Here is a 16,403-nt window from a genome sequence, read left to right as displayed (position 1 = left end):
GCCATTTTGCCCGCTCTCCCACCCAATAAAAATTGCCTGGAGTGCAAGGAGGAAGGAGGAGAAGGAGAGGAGGAAGATGTCTACAAAAACAGCAGGGAAAGGAGAAGTGGAGGAGAGTGGAGGTTAGGGTTGGTATTTTAAATGTTGGTACTATGACTGGTAAAGGGAGAGAGTTAGCTCATATGATGGAGCAGAGAAAGGTATATATGTTGTGTGTTCAGGAGACCAAGTATAAAGGAAGTAAGGCCACGAACATTGGAGGGGGGTTAAAACTGTTCTATCATGGTGTGGATGGAAAGAGAAATGTTGTAGGGGTGATCCTAAAGAAAGAGTAAAGTAAGAGTAAAATCGAGGTAAAGAGAGTTTCTGATAGGGTGATGAACGTGAAACTGGAAGTTGAAGGGGTGATGATGAATGTCATCAGTGATTATGCTCCACAAGTGGGCTGTGAGATGGAGAAGGAAAAATTCTGGAGCGAGTTAGATGAAGTGCTAGATGGTGTAACCTAGGAATGAACGATTGGTGATTGGGGCAGACTTTAATGGGCATGTAGGGGAAGGGAAAAGAGGTGATGAGCCAATGGGTAGGTATGGTCTTAAGGAGAGCAATGCGGAAGGGCAGATGGTAGGTGGTAAGAAGAAGGAGGAGCATAGGGTGACATATAAGAGTGGAGTAAGTTGCACATGGGTGAACTATGTTCTATGTAGAAGATGGAACTTGAAGGAGATTGGAGACTGTAAGGTGTTGGCAGGGGACATTGTAGCTAGACAGCATTAGATGGCGGTCTGTAGGATGGCTTTGGAGGTGAAGAAGAAGAGTAGGAGAGTGAGGACTAAAAAAAGAATAAGATGGTGGAAACTAAAGGAGGAAGACTGCAGTATGAGATTCAGGGAACAGAAACAAAGGTTCATTTCAGGATTCTTCATAAAATATACCCAGTGAATTGTACTTTGCAAAATATATTGTTGCCAGTTTATGCACTTGTTTGCGGTATTGAAGATGAAACACTGATCCGTTTATTTTTCAATGTTAGGAAACGCAAAACTTCTGGAATAGCTTATATTTTTTATAAAGGTAATCACCTTGATTCTTCCAGTCCCTTTTAGTTAAAATATATAATATGTTACTATAAAGGTAAAACTAACATACCAGTGAATTACTTTTACTTTTTCATTTTGTTTGGGACATTTTTTATTTCTAAACAAAAATTCTCAAATTTGCAGCCTTCTTTTTCACATTTTTTTAATGAAATTGACATTTATTAAATCTCTTTGATTGTATAAAAACATGAAAAGTGATATTTTTGAAATCTTATGATAATTATATCGGTAATGTCACTGATGCATGAGTCTTTCCTCTGTAGTTGTTTGTGATTTATCTTCTCATTTTTATTAATTAAATAATTTTACGTGTGTTTGTATCTTATTTAATTTATGTATGTTTTGTGAACAATTATTGTTATAATTGTTATTAGTATAATACTTTTTCTGTGTAGGTTCTGTTTGGTTAACTTTGTACAGGTTCGTTGTTTGAAGCATTAATAAAAAAATTTAAAAAAATGTTAAAATGCTGCCTGTTTTATTGTCACGCTGGTAACTGGACGTCACGGCATATCATTATTAGGACATTTCAATCGATTAAAATATTTAATCACTATTAATCGCATGATTGTCTTGAGTTAACGCACAATTCATCGCAGCTTAATCGCACATTTCTATATATTCTAATGTTCCTAAAATTAAAACTTAAGAATTTAATACTTTGATCAACATGAGAATGGACTATTATTGATGCTTTATGCAAACGTATGTTTATTATTAGTAAAACCAAACTCACCATAGAGCATGAAGGCAAAATATTCTTGTAAATGTTTTACATTTACATTTACATTTGCGGCATTTAGCAGACGCCCTTATCCAGAGCGACGTACAAAAGTCTTTAAATATCTAGTAATTAATAAATCTACACTGGTACGCCAGATTACAAACTTAATATAAATATAGATATAAAGTAGTTATTAGTAGTAGTAGTAGTGCCGTTTAAAAATTACATGAATCATCAGGACACCAAACGGAAGCTTTGCTGTGTTTCCACACGGACAGTTAATGCCGGAGAAACTTTACCTCTTCTAACTTTCATATGGATTACATAATCAAAAACATTTGCTTTCTATTTATATATTGATTATATCTGTGAGGGAAGTATTCACTAAGATTCAGGTTGTTTTATTTATGTGTCTGTGAAGATGGATGACAGAGACGGCAGAAAACGCACCCTGTCTGATTTCTTTATTTTACAAAAGCACAGTGTTTTGGTTGTTATTATAAGTCTATACAAATATAAACAGACCCTTTACAGATTTAAATGATGTATTACTCTTATCTGTACAATCGAAAAAGACAGAGTAGTTCTTTTTAGCGTTATGAGGAATAAAACATTTTTTATAAAATAAAAAAATGCCGGCGCGTTTGTCGACCCCAGATGGTTAATTGTGTGCATCATGGCGGATTTTGGTTGCTGTTTTTAGATTTTGATCAGTAAAACAAATGTTTACTGATAAAAAAAAAAATTTCTGTGCAGTTTTTTTTTTTTTTTTATATCTAAGAAAAGAAAAGGCATTGTGAATAAACGTGTGTTACGCTGAAGGTTTTAATTTTGCCTCTTTTATATTTATTTATTTATATTATTAATAAAAATGGTCAAACAGAAATGCATGCTACATTAATTATGGGCTAATAATATTAGTGCTGTTACAATTAATGAAAATGAAAAAGCATCTCAAAACACACAAAACATCAAACCTTGTCTACATTAAATCAGCTATCATGGGCACAGGCTCACTGACAAAATAATTTCTACTTCTTCTTCTTCGTCTTCTTTCGGGTTCTCCTATTAGGGTTCGCCACATCAGATCATTTGTCTCCATACCCCCTGTCCTCTACATCTGCCTCTTTCAACCCAACTGCGTGACCGCGCTCTCAACCACAAAATAAAATATAAAATCTGACCAATAGGCGTTCAGACGTGACTTCATCGTCATGCAACGTCGCGTAAACATGGAAACTACAAATGGCTGCCAGATGGAAAGGACCCTAGCTTCTCCCGGTGGCTGCTTCTTCTTCCGTGCGAGCAGCGCGGCGTTACATGTCTCGCCCTCCGAGAAGGGAAAGATGATGGATGCTAGCGAGCCCGTGGACTCCTCACAGCCTGTGCTGTACGAGGAGCTCCTCGAGGTAGTGACATGAGCCGTATCCAAACTGAATCTAGCTTGGCCGGTGGAACAGCAGAAGCAGCAGAAGCACCCAGTAACCTGTGTCACTTCCTCAGCACCGGGGCCTTCCATTCTTCCCCGACCTGCACACCGAGGTGTCCAGGACCTGGGAAACCCCGTACTCCGCACGTATTTCTTCCCAACACTCCTCGCTCTATGCGAACGTGGTTGGGGCTAAGGAATGTGGGTTGCGACTCATTCTAGATCTTCGCTCCTTGAACCGCTTACTCAGGAGTCTCAGGTTCAGGATGCTCACCCTCAAGGAGGTTTAGGTCCGTGACTCAGATCAGGTCCGAGGACTGGTTCGTCACGGTAGATCTGAAGGATGCATACTTTCACATTTCCATCCTTCCTGAACACAGGAGGTTCCTGAGGTTTGCTTTTGGGGCGAAACTTACCAATATCGGGTTCTCCTATTCAGCCTAGCACTCTCGCCCCGCACCCTCACGAAATGCGTCGACGCAGCACTGACCCCGCTGCGGCTCCAGGGCATCCGCATTTTGAACTACATTCAAAACACATACGACTGGTTGATACTGGCTCATTCGGAGCGCCAGGCGGTTCGGCATCGAGATGTCGTCCTCGCCTACATGAAGGTGCTTGGGTTTTGACTGAACGCCAGCAAAAGTGTGCTTTCTCCGGTGCAGAGAACCACCTTTTTGGGCGTGGTGTGGGACTTGACCAGGATCCTCACCGCAGTCAGGAGGGTGAGGGTAGGCCAGCCACTCACTGTAAAGCAGTTCCAGAGGCTGCTGGGTCTCATGGCGGCAGCGTCCAGCATAATCCCGCTTAGCCTTCTCCACATGAGGCCCCTTCAGTGGTGGCTCCGGGGCAGAGGGTTCTCCCCCAGGGGGAATCCATATCGCACTATCAAGGTCTTGCAGCGTGCCCTTCGAGCCTTGGATATTTGGAAAGCCCCAAGGCCCCGTTTTAGGGACTCCTTGTCATCGCGTGATGCTAACAACGGACACTTCCCTCACAGGGTGGGGAGCGGTCATAAGTGGCCACTCCACCCAGGGTCTGTGGAGCGGGCCACATCTCTTGTGGCACATAAATTGCCTGCTGATGATGGCGGTGTTTTTGGGGTTAAGTCACTTCCTCCCAGACATGAGAGATCGCCATGTGTTGGTCCGCACAGACAATACTGCGGTGGTCTCTTACATCAACCACCAGGGGGGCCTCCGATCTCGCCCTTTGTACAAGCTAGCGCGAGTGGTCCTCTTGTGGTCCTGGGACAGACTCCTCTCATTGAGAGTCAAGTCAAGTCAAGTCAAGTCAAGTTTATTTCTATAGAGCTTTTCACAACAGACATTGTCTCAAAGCAGCTTTACAGAAATCAACAGTTAAGGTGAAAGGTGTGTGTTTATCCCGGATGAGCAAGCCATGGCGACTGTGGCAAGGACAAACTCCCTTAGATGTAATGAGGAAGAAACCTTGAGAGAAACCAGATTTAAAAGGGGAACCCATCCTCATTTGGGTGACATCAAGAGTTTGATCATAAATCTTTCAACAATACAGAACACTGGAGAGTGAGAACTAACCAATTGGCACTTGTACGTTTCTAGATGGTTCGGGATGTTTGTGGGTTCGGCATCTACTTCTTCAAGGGTCCATAATCTTTATGAGGTAGGGCGTGACTGGAGCTGGCCAACCTCAAGATGCCTCAGGATGGGGAGAGAAAGAAAAGCAGTGAAGAGAAATTAGCGTAGCTGCTGTTCATGATATTAACAGCACAAGTTGATAATGTGCATGTGATCAGATGTTCTGGAGCACAAGGTTATGATGTGAGACGTATGTTATGTGTAGGCTTTGCTAACAAGATAAGTTTTTAATCTGCACTTAAACTGGGAGAGTGTGTCTGAGCCCCGAAAACTGTCAGGAAGACTATTCCAGAGTTTGGGAGCTAAATGTGAGAATGATCTACCTCCTTTAGTGGACTTTGCTATTCTAGGAACTACTAGAAGCCCAGAGTTTTGAGATCTCAGGGAGCGTGACGGATTGTAGTGTGTTAAAAGACTGGAGAGATACATGGGAGCCAAACCATTTAGTGCTTTATAACTAAGAAGCAGTACTTTGTAGTCTATTCGAAACTTAACAGGAAGCCAGTGCAGCGATGATAAGATTGGGGTTATATGGTGATATTTTCTCAACTTTGTAAGAACTTCTGCTGCCGCATTCTGAACTAACTAAAGCTTTTTTATTAATGGTGCAGGACATCCACCTAGTAATGCATTACAATAGTCTATTCTGGAGGTCATGAACGCATGGACGAGCTTCTCTGCATCAGATATAGATAACATGTTTCTTAACTTAGAAATATTTCTAAGGTGAAAGAAGGCTGTTTTTGTAACTTGGTTGATATGATTATTAAAAGACAAGTTGCTGTCTAAAATAACTCCCAGGTCTTTTACCGTTGAACTAGTGGTTACAGAACATCGATCTAAATGCAGGTTGAGATGCTGGAGCTTCTGTATACTGGTTTTTGGGCCGATGAGCAAAATCTCCATCTTATCAGAATTTAATAGTAGAAAGTTATGGGTCATCCAATCTCTTATTTCTTTAACACACTCAGTTATCCAAGCTAATTGAGCTGTATCACCTGGTTTTGATGAGATGTATAGCTGGGTATCATCAGCATAACAATGGAAGCTAATTCCATGCCTTCTAATAATATTTCCTAAGGAAAGCATGTTTATTGTGAAAAGCAGGGGTCATTGAACTGAACCTTGTGGCACGCCATAATTTACTAGCTTTAGCCTGGATTTCTCTCCATTTAAGTCTACAAAATGGTAACGATCAGACAGGAAGGATTTAAGCCAGCTTAATGCCTGTCCCTGAATGCCGATGTAATTCTGTAAGCGATCTAGGAGGAGAACAAGGTCTATAGTGTCGAATGCAGCACTAAGATCTAGTAAAACCAACAGCGAGATGAAGCCTTGGTCTAAAGCTAAAAGCAGGTCATTAGTGATTTTAACTAGGGTAGTTTCTGTGCTATGATGGGGCCTAAAACCTGACTAAAACTTTTCAAAGATATTGTTCTCTTGAGAGGGGGAACATAACTGGGCAGCAACAATCTTTTATAAAATCTTAGACATCTTAGACAGAGAGCCATTTACATCCCAGGACGGTTGAATGTCAGAGCAGACGCCCTGTCGAGACAGGGGCCGAGGCCTGGGGAATGGCGACTCCACCCCGAGGTGGTGGAGCTTATATGGCGGAGGTTCTACAGAGCCCAGGTGGATCTTTTTGCGACCCGGGAGACTTCTCACTGTCCCCTCTGGTTCTCTCTCTCTCACCCAGCCCCGTTAGGTCTGGATGCCATGGTACAGTTGTGGCCGAGGCTACGGCTGTACGCCTTTCCCCTGATCGCGCTGCTCCCCGAAGTTCTGGAGAGAGTTTGCCGGGAGTTTGCCGGGATGGATCCACCTAGTAATGCATTGTAATGCATTACTAGGTGGATGTCCTGCACCATTTCTTGTACAAAGTGCTAATTTAGGTATTTCAGGAAGAGGTAGGTTTTCAGTCGTCGTTTGAAGATAATCAGGGACTCTGCTGTACGGACATCTAGGGGAAGTTCATTCCACCACCTCGGTGCCAGAACAGAGAAGAGCCTTGAAGTGTACTTACCTCTCATTCTGAGAGAAGGAGGTACCAGTCGAGCAGTGCTGGAGGTTCTCAGACAGCGTGGTGCAGTGTGGGATGTGATTAGGTCACTGAGGTAAGATGGTGCTGGTCCATTTTTGGCCTTGTAGGCAAGCATCAGTGTTTTGAATCTGATAAAATCTGGGAAAACTTGGGCTGATTAAACACAAGTCGTGCAGCTGCATTTTGGATCATTTGCAGTGGACGAATAGCGTTCAGGGGAAGACCTGCCAGCAGAGAGTTGCAGTAGTCAAGTCTTGAAATGACAAGAGACTGAACAAGCACCTGGGCAGCCTGTATGGACAGAAATTGTCGAATCCTTTGGATGTTATAGAGAAGAAATCGACAAGAACGAGCAACATTAGCGACATGTGGGAAAAAAGACAGTTCATTGACCATAGTTACCCCAAGGTTACGAGCAGTGGCTGAAGGGGAGAGCAGAGAGTCATGAAGTGTTATTTGGAGATCTTGACCTGGAGATGAATCACCTGGGATGATCAGCAGTTCTGTTTTGCTGGGGTTGAGTTTTAGTTGGTGAGCACTCATCCATAAAGATATGTCTGACAAGCATGCTGAGATCCGAGCGGAAGCTGTGGTATCTGATGGAGGGAAAGAAAAGATGAGTTGAGTGTTGTCTGCATAGCAGTGATAAGAAAACCCATGTGAGGATATGACTTCACCAATGGAGTGGGTATAGAAGGAGAAAAGGTGGACCAAGTACCGAGCCTTGTGGGACACCAGTGGTGAGTTTGCATGGGGCAGATGTGGATCCCCTCTATGATACCTGGTATGAGCGACCTTCCAGGTAGGAAGCAAACCATTCCCATGCTGTTCCGCAGATACCGAGGCTCATGAGGGTTGACAAAAGTGTCTAGTGGTTGACTGTGTCAAATGCTGCTGAAAGGTCTAGGAAGATAAGTACAGATGACAACTTGGCTGACCGAGCAGCATGCAGTTTCTCAGAACCAGCCAAAAAGGGCCGTCTCTGTGGAATGTGCCGCTTTGAACCCAGACTGGTTCGGATCATGGAGGTTGTTCTGTGAGAGATAGACAGACAGTTGGTTAAAAACAGTGCGTTCCAGAGATTTAGAAACAAAGGAGAGAAGTGATACCGGTCTGTAGTTGTTGATGTCTGATGGATCCAGAGCAGGTTTCTTCAAGATAGGAATGACCCTTGCTTGCTTGAAGGTAGTTGGTACATAGCCAGATGTTAATGACCCATTGATGATTGTGGAGATGAAGGGCAGGAGATCTTGCGTGATGGTCTGGAGCATAGTTGAAGGGATTGGATCCAGTGGACAGGTGGTGGGATTGCAAGATCGGATGACTTGCAGTATCTCATCTTCTGTTAAAGTTGAGAAGCTTGACAGAGACGTAGTGGATTGTTGGCTGTGTTGTGTAGTCATTGTTGGAGAGGAAGTGAAGGTCTGGCAGATTTTCTTAATCTTCTCATCATAGAAGGAGGCAAAGTCATTAGCAGTCAGGGAGGATGAAGCAGGTGCAGCAGGGGGGTTGAGTAGAGAAGAGAAGATGTTGTGAAGCTTACGAGGATCTTGTGCAGAGGCCTCAATCTTTTCCTTGTAGAAGGCAGTTTTGGCAGAAGTCACCTCCAAAGAAAATTTGGTCAGGAGTGCACAGTAAGATGAGAGGTCTACATCAAGTTGTGATTTTTTCCACTTCCTCTCTGCAGATCTGAGCTCTCGTCAACTGCTGCGCAAAACTTCTGACAGCCACTGTGTTGGACAAGAAGACTTCTTGGGTCTTGTAGTCAAGTTGCAAAGGAGATCCATGGTTGAGGAAAGGGATGATAGAAAGGAGTCCATAGCAACGTCTAAGGGTAGAGAGGAAAAGGAGTCAGGGTCAGGAAGAGATGAAAGAGTACAGGAAGTTACAGTGGAGGGAGAGATAGAGTGAAGGTTAGGATGGATAAGAGAGACATGTAAATTATTTTTAGGTTGAATAGGAAGAGTGATTGAAAAGGAAACCAGGTGATGATCAGAGATTGGAAGTGGAGTGACAGTCATGTCTGTAGCTGGAGTAGGGCAGGTGAAAACCAGGTCCAGAACATTTCCTCCCTTGTGTGTTGGAGGGCAGCTGTTAAATGTGAGGGAGAAGGTATTTAGAAAAGGCAAGAGGCAAGATGACTGAAGTTTGTCGGATGGGAGGTTGAAGTCACCAAGAACTGTCAGAGGGGTGCTGTCAGAGGGGAAAGTACTGAGGAGCGTGTCCATCTCTTCTAGGAAGTCTCCAAGGGGACCAGGAGGGTGGTAGATGACAATGATGAAAAGGTTGATTGGAGAGGTAACTGAAACTGCATGAAATTCAAAGGAAGACATGGTTAAATGAGACAAAGGGAGAGGTGTGAAACACCATCTCCGTGATAAAAGTAGACCTGTACCACCACCTCTACCAGTTTCTCTTGGTGAGTGAGAGAAAGCATAGGCAGAAGACAGAGCATCTGGTGTAGCAGTGTTCTGTGGGGATATCCAGGTCTCAGTAAGTGCCAGAAAGTCAAAGGTGTAGTGGGAAGCCAAGCCTGTGATAAAGTCAGCTTTCCTTACAGCAGACTGACAATTCCAGAGCCCAACTACCACCGCTGTTTGAGATTGAGACAACAGGGGAGGGTAGATGAGGTTACTGGCGGTGTGACATCTGTTCTGTGGATGGGAACGTCTGTGTCTGTAAGAGATGACTTACCAGAAGAGAGTAGATTCAAGATAGAGCTAAAGCACACTTATCTAGAGGAGCATGGGCCTCGATGTGGTGGGGGCGAAAGAGCCCTGTGGTTGGGGTTGACGGGCTTATCGAGAAGGTGGAGTTCCTTGATGCCCCGATAGAGCCGAAAGCCCTTTTTGGGGCTGCAGTGGCGAATATGCACCAACAGTGCGATCTACGCAAAAAAGATGGTGAAGTGTTTGAGGCATGTCTGCCAAGAAAGCCTCCTGCTTCTCCCCTCTCCACCCACGGGGTTATGCAAGAGAGAGAGCAGAAATTCCATGTTCGTTCCCAAAGAATAAAGATTTGTTCTGTGCATCCAGGCAGTAGGCCGAGGGCACAGATGTGTGTAAAAAAAAGTAAAAAAAACCACACACACAATAAAACTCGAATCAGAGTTGCAACCCCCGGCTCCCCCGCCAGATGGTGCCACCGCGCCATCTGTGAGCAAGAGCCACAGAGGCCCACTCTCTGCTCACGCGGAAAATTGGCGCAGTTCATCCTTGGGTTTTATCCACAATACAGTGGGGATATCGCCTGCAATTTGCCGTGAGACCTTCTCACTGTCCCCTCTGGTTCTCTCTCTCTCACCCAGCCCCGTTAGGTCTGGATGCCATGGTACAGTCATGGCCGAGGCTACGCCTGTACGCCTTTCCCTCGATCGCGCTGCTCCCTGGAGTTCTGGAGAGAGTTTGCCGGGATGGAGTCTGTCTCCTCCTGGTAGCACCTCGGTGGCCGGGCAAACCATGGTTTGTGGATCTGGTGTCCCTACTCGTGGGTCCTCTCGCAGGCGGGCCGGGACCCTAGTTCACCCCCGCCCGGAGTTGTGGAGGCTGTGGCTGTGGCCCCTGAGGGGGCACAGTTCATAGCGGCTGGTCTCTCTACCGAGGTAGTAGAGACCCTTCTCCACTTCAGTGGCGTAGTTTGGTCAATGGTGGAGGGCGAATCTGCTCAGGTTTTGGAGGACGAAATAATGTCCTTATTGAGCAAAGGGGTAATGCGATCAGTGCCACGAGAGAACAGCTGGCTCAGTTTTTACTCCCGGTACTTTGTCGTTCCCAAGAAAGGGGGGGTCTCCGTCCCATTCTGGATTTACGGAACCTCAACAAACACCTCAGAAAGTACAAGTTCAAAATGCTCACTTTGAAAGTTTTGTACAGTGTTATTTGTCCCAGAGACTGGTTTACATCAGTGGATATGAAGGACGCGTATTTTCACATAAGCATTTATCCAGCCTATCGGGGCACAGCCTACGAATATTCGACGGTTCCATTTAGGCTGGCTCTAGCTCCACGGATCTTTACCAAATGTGTCGAAGCTGCACTGTCACCACTGAAAACAGCGGGTCTCAGGGTGTCAGCGTATTTGGATGATCTCCTCCTCTGCGCTCCGTCACGGCAGCAAGCGGAGGTGGATACGAGTGTGCTTCTGTCTCACCTGACTGGCTTAGGCTTCAGAATGAATGGTACAAAAAGCTGCTTGGTGCCCACACAGGAAATAATCTACCTGGGTCTCAGGCTGAACTCAGACCTGTATCAGGCTTTTCTATCAGAAGAGCGCATCATGTCGATTTGCGGTTGTCTCTCTCTTTTCCAGAGAGGAAAAAAGGTTTCATTTTGACTCTGTTTACGCCTGCTGGGGCTGATGGCTTCTGCAGTGTCTGTCATACCGTTGGGACTGTTGCAAATGAGAGAGCTGGGTTCAGTGCTGGGTTACGGCGCAGCGCTTATGTCCGAAGCGCCACCTCAATCGCAAAGTGATAGTGTCATCACTGTCACAGGGAGGTGGTAGCTCAGTGGTTAAGGCATTGGGCTTTGGATCAGAAGATCACAGGTTCAAATCCCACCACCACCAAGCTGCCACTGCTGGGCCCTTGAGCAAAGCCCTAAAACCCTCCCCTGCTCAGTTGTAAGTCGCTCTGGATAAGGGCGTCTGCCAAATGCCGCAAATGTAAATCACTGTGCTTACGTGCTCTCCATCACTGGAGAAATCACGCTTTTCTCGAGTCGGGAACCCCGCTGGGATCTGTTTCCCTGAGAAAAGTAGTGACAACAGATGCGTCGCTCACGGGTTGGGGTGCGGTGTGCAAGGGCAGGATGGCGAAAGGAGAAATGGCCTGTTTCGCTTCAGTGCGCGCACATAAACTTTCTGGAGCTGTTAACGGTGTTTCTAGCTTTGAAACATTTTGTGCAGTTTCTTCGGAGTCACCACGTATTGGTCAGATCAGACAACACGACGGTGGTGGCGTACATAAATAGCCAGGGCGAAACGCGCTCTCCTCGACTTCACAGTCTAGCGCGAGATCTCATGATGTGGGGCATGGAGCATTTCCTATCGTTGCGAGCGACTCATGTGCCGGGAGTGATGAATGCGGGGGCGGATCTCTTGTCCAGGGGAAATCCCCTGTACAGGGAGTGGTCTCTCCACCCTCAGGTGGTGAACCTGTTATGGGAGAGATTCGGCCGGGCTGCGGTAGATCTCTTCGCCTCGCACGAAAACACTCATTGCCCTCTATTCTTTTTTCTGGCGAGAAACGATGCTCCTATGGGTGTGGATGTGTTAGCCCACCCGTGGCCAAACGTTTTGCTTTACGCATTTCCTCCGCTGAGTTTGATCATGCCGACTCTAAAGAGAGTAAAAGAAAGCGGTCACTCTATGTATCAATAATCGACTCCAAACTGGTCAGGGACATTGTGGCTGACGGAGATATTCCAATTCCAGCACGATCGTCCCTGGCCTCTCCCGTTGCGCTGAGATCTCCTCAGAGATTTTTCACCCGGCACTGGACAGAGTAGCGCTCTGGGCCTGGCCCGTGAGAGGACAAATCTCAGTGTCACTGTTTTGCCTCCGAGGGTGATTGAGACGATTTAGAATGCGAGAGCAGCTTCGACGCACTCTGCATATGATAAGAAATGGAGTGTGTTTGAACTATGGTGCGCTCAAAGACAGATTATCCCTTTTCACTGTTCTGTGGCAATAGTGTTGTGCTTCTTGCAAGAACTTTTGGATAGGGGCAGGGCATTTTCAACCGTTAAGGTTTATCTCGCTGGTGTTTCTGCATGCCACGTAGGGATTGACGGTAATACTATTGGTCATCTTTCTCTGCAATTCTCAAACCAGGCAGTGATGCAGCTGCTCAGAATGCTCTCAATGGTCCCCCTGTAGAACATGGTCAGGATGGGGGGAGGGAGGTGGGCTTTCCTCAGCCTTCTCAGGAAGTAGAGACACTGCTGGGCTTTCTTGGTGATGGAGCTGGTGTTAAGTGACCAGGTGAGGTTGTCTGCCAGATGAACACCAAGGAATTTGGTACTCTTGACGATCTCTACAGGAGATCCATTAATAATCAGTGGAGATTGGTCGTTCTGTGCTCTCCTGAAGTCCACAACCATCTCTTTCATTTTGTCCACATTCAGAGACAGGCTGTTTGCTCCACACCAGGCAGTTAACCGTTGCACCTCCTCTCTATATGCTGACTCGTCGTTCTTGCTGATTAGACCCACCACAGTCGTGTCATCAGCAAACTTCATGTTGTCTCTGTGGTTATACAGAAGGTCGGAAAAATCCTGCAGAAAATGGAAATACGATGCATTCTTTCACTTATTTGCATCATTGCTTGCCATTTCTTGTATTTTTAATTTACCTGAGAGAACCTGTCTGAGATCATGATGATTGGATGAAAACAATGGAATTCTTTTCAGTATCTTTATCACTATAACAGCAACTTGAAGCTCCCCAAGGCGACCAGCAATATTATAAAGGCTAAAGTCTTATATATATATATATATATATATATATATATATATATATATATATATATATATATATATATATATATATATATATATATATCAAAGTAGAACTTCTTTGCTAGCAATTTCTTGGGTTTCTCTGAAAGCTGATGTTGCATCTGCAGCAATTTTTAGATATTCTTTTAATCTGTCTGGTTTAATTGCATTTTCATTGTCATTACTGATAGCCTTTTTCAGTTCATGCTTAATTACTTGTGCAGAGGTATCGCAAATGTAGGAATTATCCCTTTGAAGATCTCTTGCCTTCTTTGCCCAAGCCTTTGCCTCTTCAAAGTCTTCTTTCCTCAGATAGTGGTACCTGGAAATTATCTGGAATATTACTGCATCTTTTTCAAGGCGTTTGGCTGCATTAAGCAAAATATTTTGTTCGCAACCTGGAGTCTCCTTTGCAATGGCTTGAATAAGTGGTAAAAATTTAAAATCTGCTCGAACACTGTCAGCAGGGTAATGTCTTTTCATCAAAATATTGCGAATGTCCTGCATGAGTTTTTCCTTTCCCTGAATGCAACTGTAAAACACATCTGTTGTCAGTAGGATGTCCGTGATCTTTGTTTGGGATGTTTCAAAAGTAGTTTAAGTTTGCTGCTCCATTGTCTCAAATGTCAACAAGTTAACTACCTGTTGTGCTTTATCTTCATCCCCAACTTCTTTGTTTTTTAGTATTGCACAACGGAATTTCTCTTTTAATGTCCACAAAACATGCATGGCCAGAGTTGTTCCTCCACAACCAGGAAGATGCAATACATTGAAGCAAACACAAGCTTGTCTGAGGGAGCCCACATCATGAATGATGGTATTAATGATGTAGTCAAACTTATCTCTTTTGATAAACGGCATTGATCCTGGCTGCTCTGGAAAGTATAAGTTCCACCAGCACACCTTTCCTCTCTTGTAAAAAGCTTCTTCAAGTTCAAGTTTGTCTTCATTGCCTCCTTTACATTGGTTTTCACATAAAATATCTAATGCATCCATGTCGCCCTCCACTTTCTTTGGTAATAAAACCTTACCACCAGCAGCAGGCAAAAATCTGCTTGATTTGCGATTTTCTGACCACAGACTGAGGACAGTACCATTAATCTCAGCAAAACTGAGCTCATAAATGCTTCTTCTAGAGATGTCTTTTCCATATCGTTTATCGATAAGATCTTTCCAGTTAGCGTGTACTCTTCATTTTCACAAATGCAAAGGATTTGTTCTGTACCTTGCAGCTCCTGCAAAAACATACTGAAGGTCTCAAGGAGAGGATCACGCATGTCAGTGACCTCACTCAATAGAATGAATATGATGAGAAATTTTTTGTGAGGCAACACATCCCTTCGGCAAAGGAATGACACAACATCACGAATGCCAGAACTTTTCTCTGTTAGCCAGGTTTCCACACCAGAGAATGGTTCATCTTTTACTCCTCCATTACAGAACACCCAACTTGTGGCTCTGGTCAGCTTCAGCTTACTTGCAATATCCTGAACTGGCTCTGTGATTTTATACTGCATAGGCAAATTAACATTTGTGGTTCTCTCATCAAATTGTTTATGCAATCAACAAGATCTAGATCAAAGTCCAAAACAGCTGTTAGGTTCATGTCCAGAAGAAATCCTAGGTATTCTTGTTGAACAGGATGGGCTTTATTAACAACTAGTACATATCGTTCAAAGTGAGATTTATCCAAAGAGTGTGAGCCTCCTGTGAGCATCTCACAGAGCTTAGAACCCTGCACACTCAATTGAACATTACTGAGGTGCTTTTCTTTACATTTACATTTGCAGCATTTAGCAGACGCCCTTATCCGGAGCAACGTACAAAAGTGCTTTGAGTCTCTAGTAATGAATAAGTCTACACTGGTACACAAGATTACAAACTTAATATTAAAATAACCCTTGAATTCTACAAACTTGGAAAGTGCTCATTTAAATATTTCAGGAAGAGGTAGGTCTTTAGTCGTCGCTTGAAGATAGTCAGGGACTCTGCTGTACGGACATCTAGGGGAAGTTCATTCCACCACCTCGGTGCCAGAACAGAAAAGAGCCTTGAAGTGTACTTACCTCTCATTCTGAGAGAAGGAGGTACCAGTCGAGCAGTGCTGGAGGATCTCAGACAGCGTGGTGCAGTGCGAGATGTGATGAGGTCACTGAGGTAAGATGGTGCTGGTCCATTTTTGGCCTTGTAGGCAAGCATCAGTGTTTTGAATCTGATACGTGCAGCTACTGGAAGCCAGTGAAGGAAGTGCAGCAGTGGGGTGGTGTGGGAGAACTTGGGCAGATTGAACACAAGTCGTGCAGCTGCATTTTGGATTATTTGCAGTGGACGAATAGCGTTCAGGGGAAGACCTGCCAGCAGAGAGTTGCAGTAGTCAAGTCTTGAAATGACAAGAGACTGAACAAGCACCTGGGCAGCCTGTGTGGATAGAAATGGTCGAATCCTTCGGATGTTATAGAGAAGAAATCGACAAGAACGAGCAACATTAGCGACATGTGGAAAGAAGGACAGTTCATTGTCCATAGTTACCCCAAGGTTATGAGCAGTGGCTGAAGGGGAGAACAGAGAGTCATGAAGTGTTATTTGGAGATCTTGACCTGGAGATGAATCACCTGGGATGACCAGCAGTTTTGTTTTGCTGGGGTTGAGTTTTAGTTGGTGAGCACTCACCCATGATGATATGTCTGTCAAGCATGCTGAGATCCGAGCGGAAGCTGTGGTATCTGATGGAGGAAAAGAAAAGATTAGTTGAGTGTTGTCTGCATAGCAGTGATAAGAAAACCCATGTGAGGATATGACTTCACCAATGGAGTGGGTATAGAGGGAGAAATGGAGGGGACCAAGTACCGAGCCTTGTGGGACACCAGTGGTGAGTTTGCACGGGGCAGATGTGGATTCCCTCTATGATACCTGGTATGAGCGACCATCCAGGTAGGAAGCAAACCATTCCCATGCTGTTCCGCAGATACCGAGGCTCATGAGGGTTAGAA

This window comes from Silurus aristotelis (genome assembly GCF_946808225.1).
Source record: "Silurus aristotelis genome assembly, chromosome: 3".
NCBI classification, from domain to species: domain Eukaryota; kingdom Metazoa; phylum Chordata; class Actinopteri; order Siluriformes; family Siluridae; genus Silurus; species Silurus aristotelis.
The sequence above is the reverse complement of the archived record's forward strand: the minus strand, read 5'-3'. Positions refer to the sequence as shown.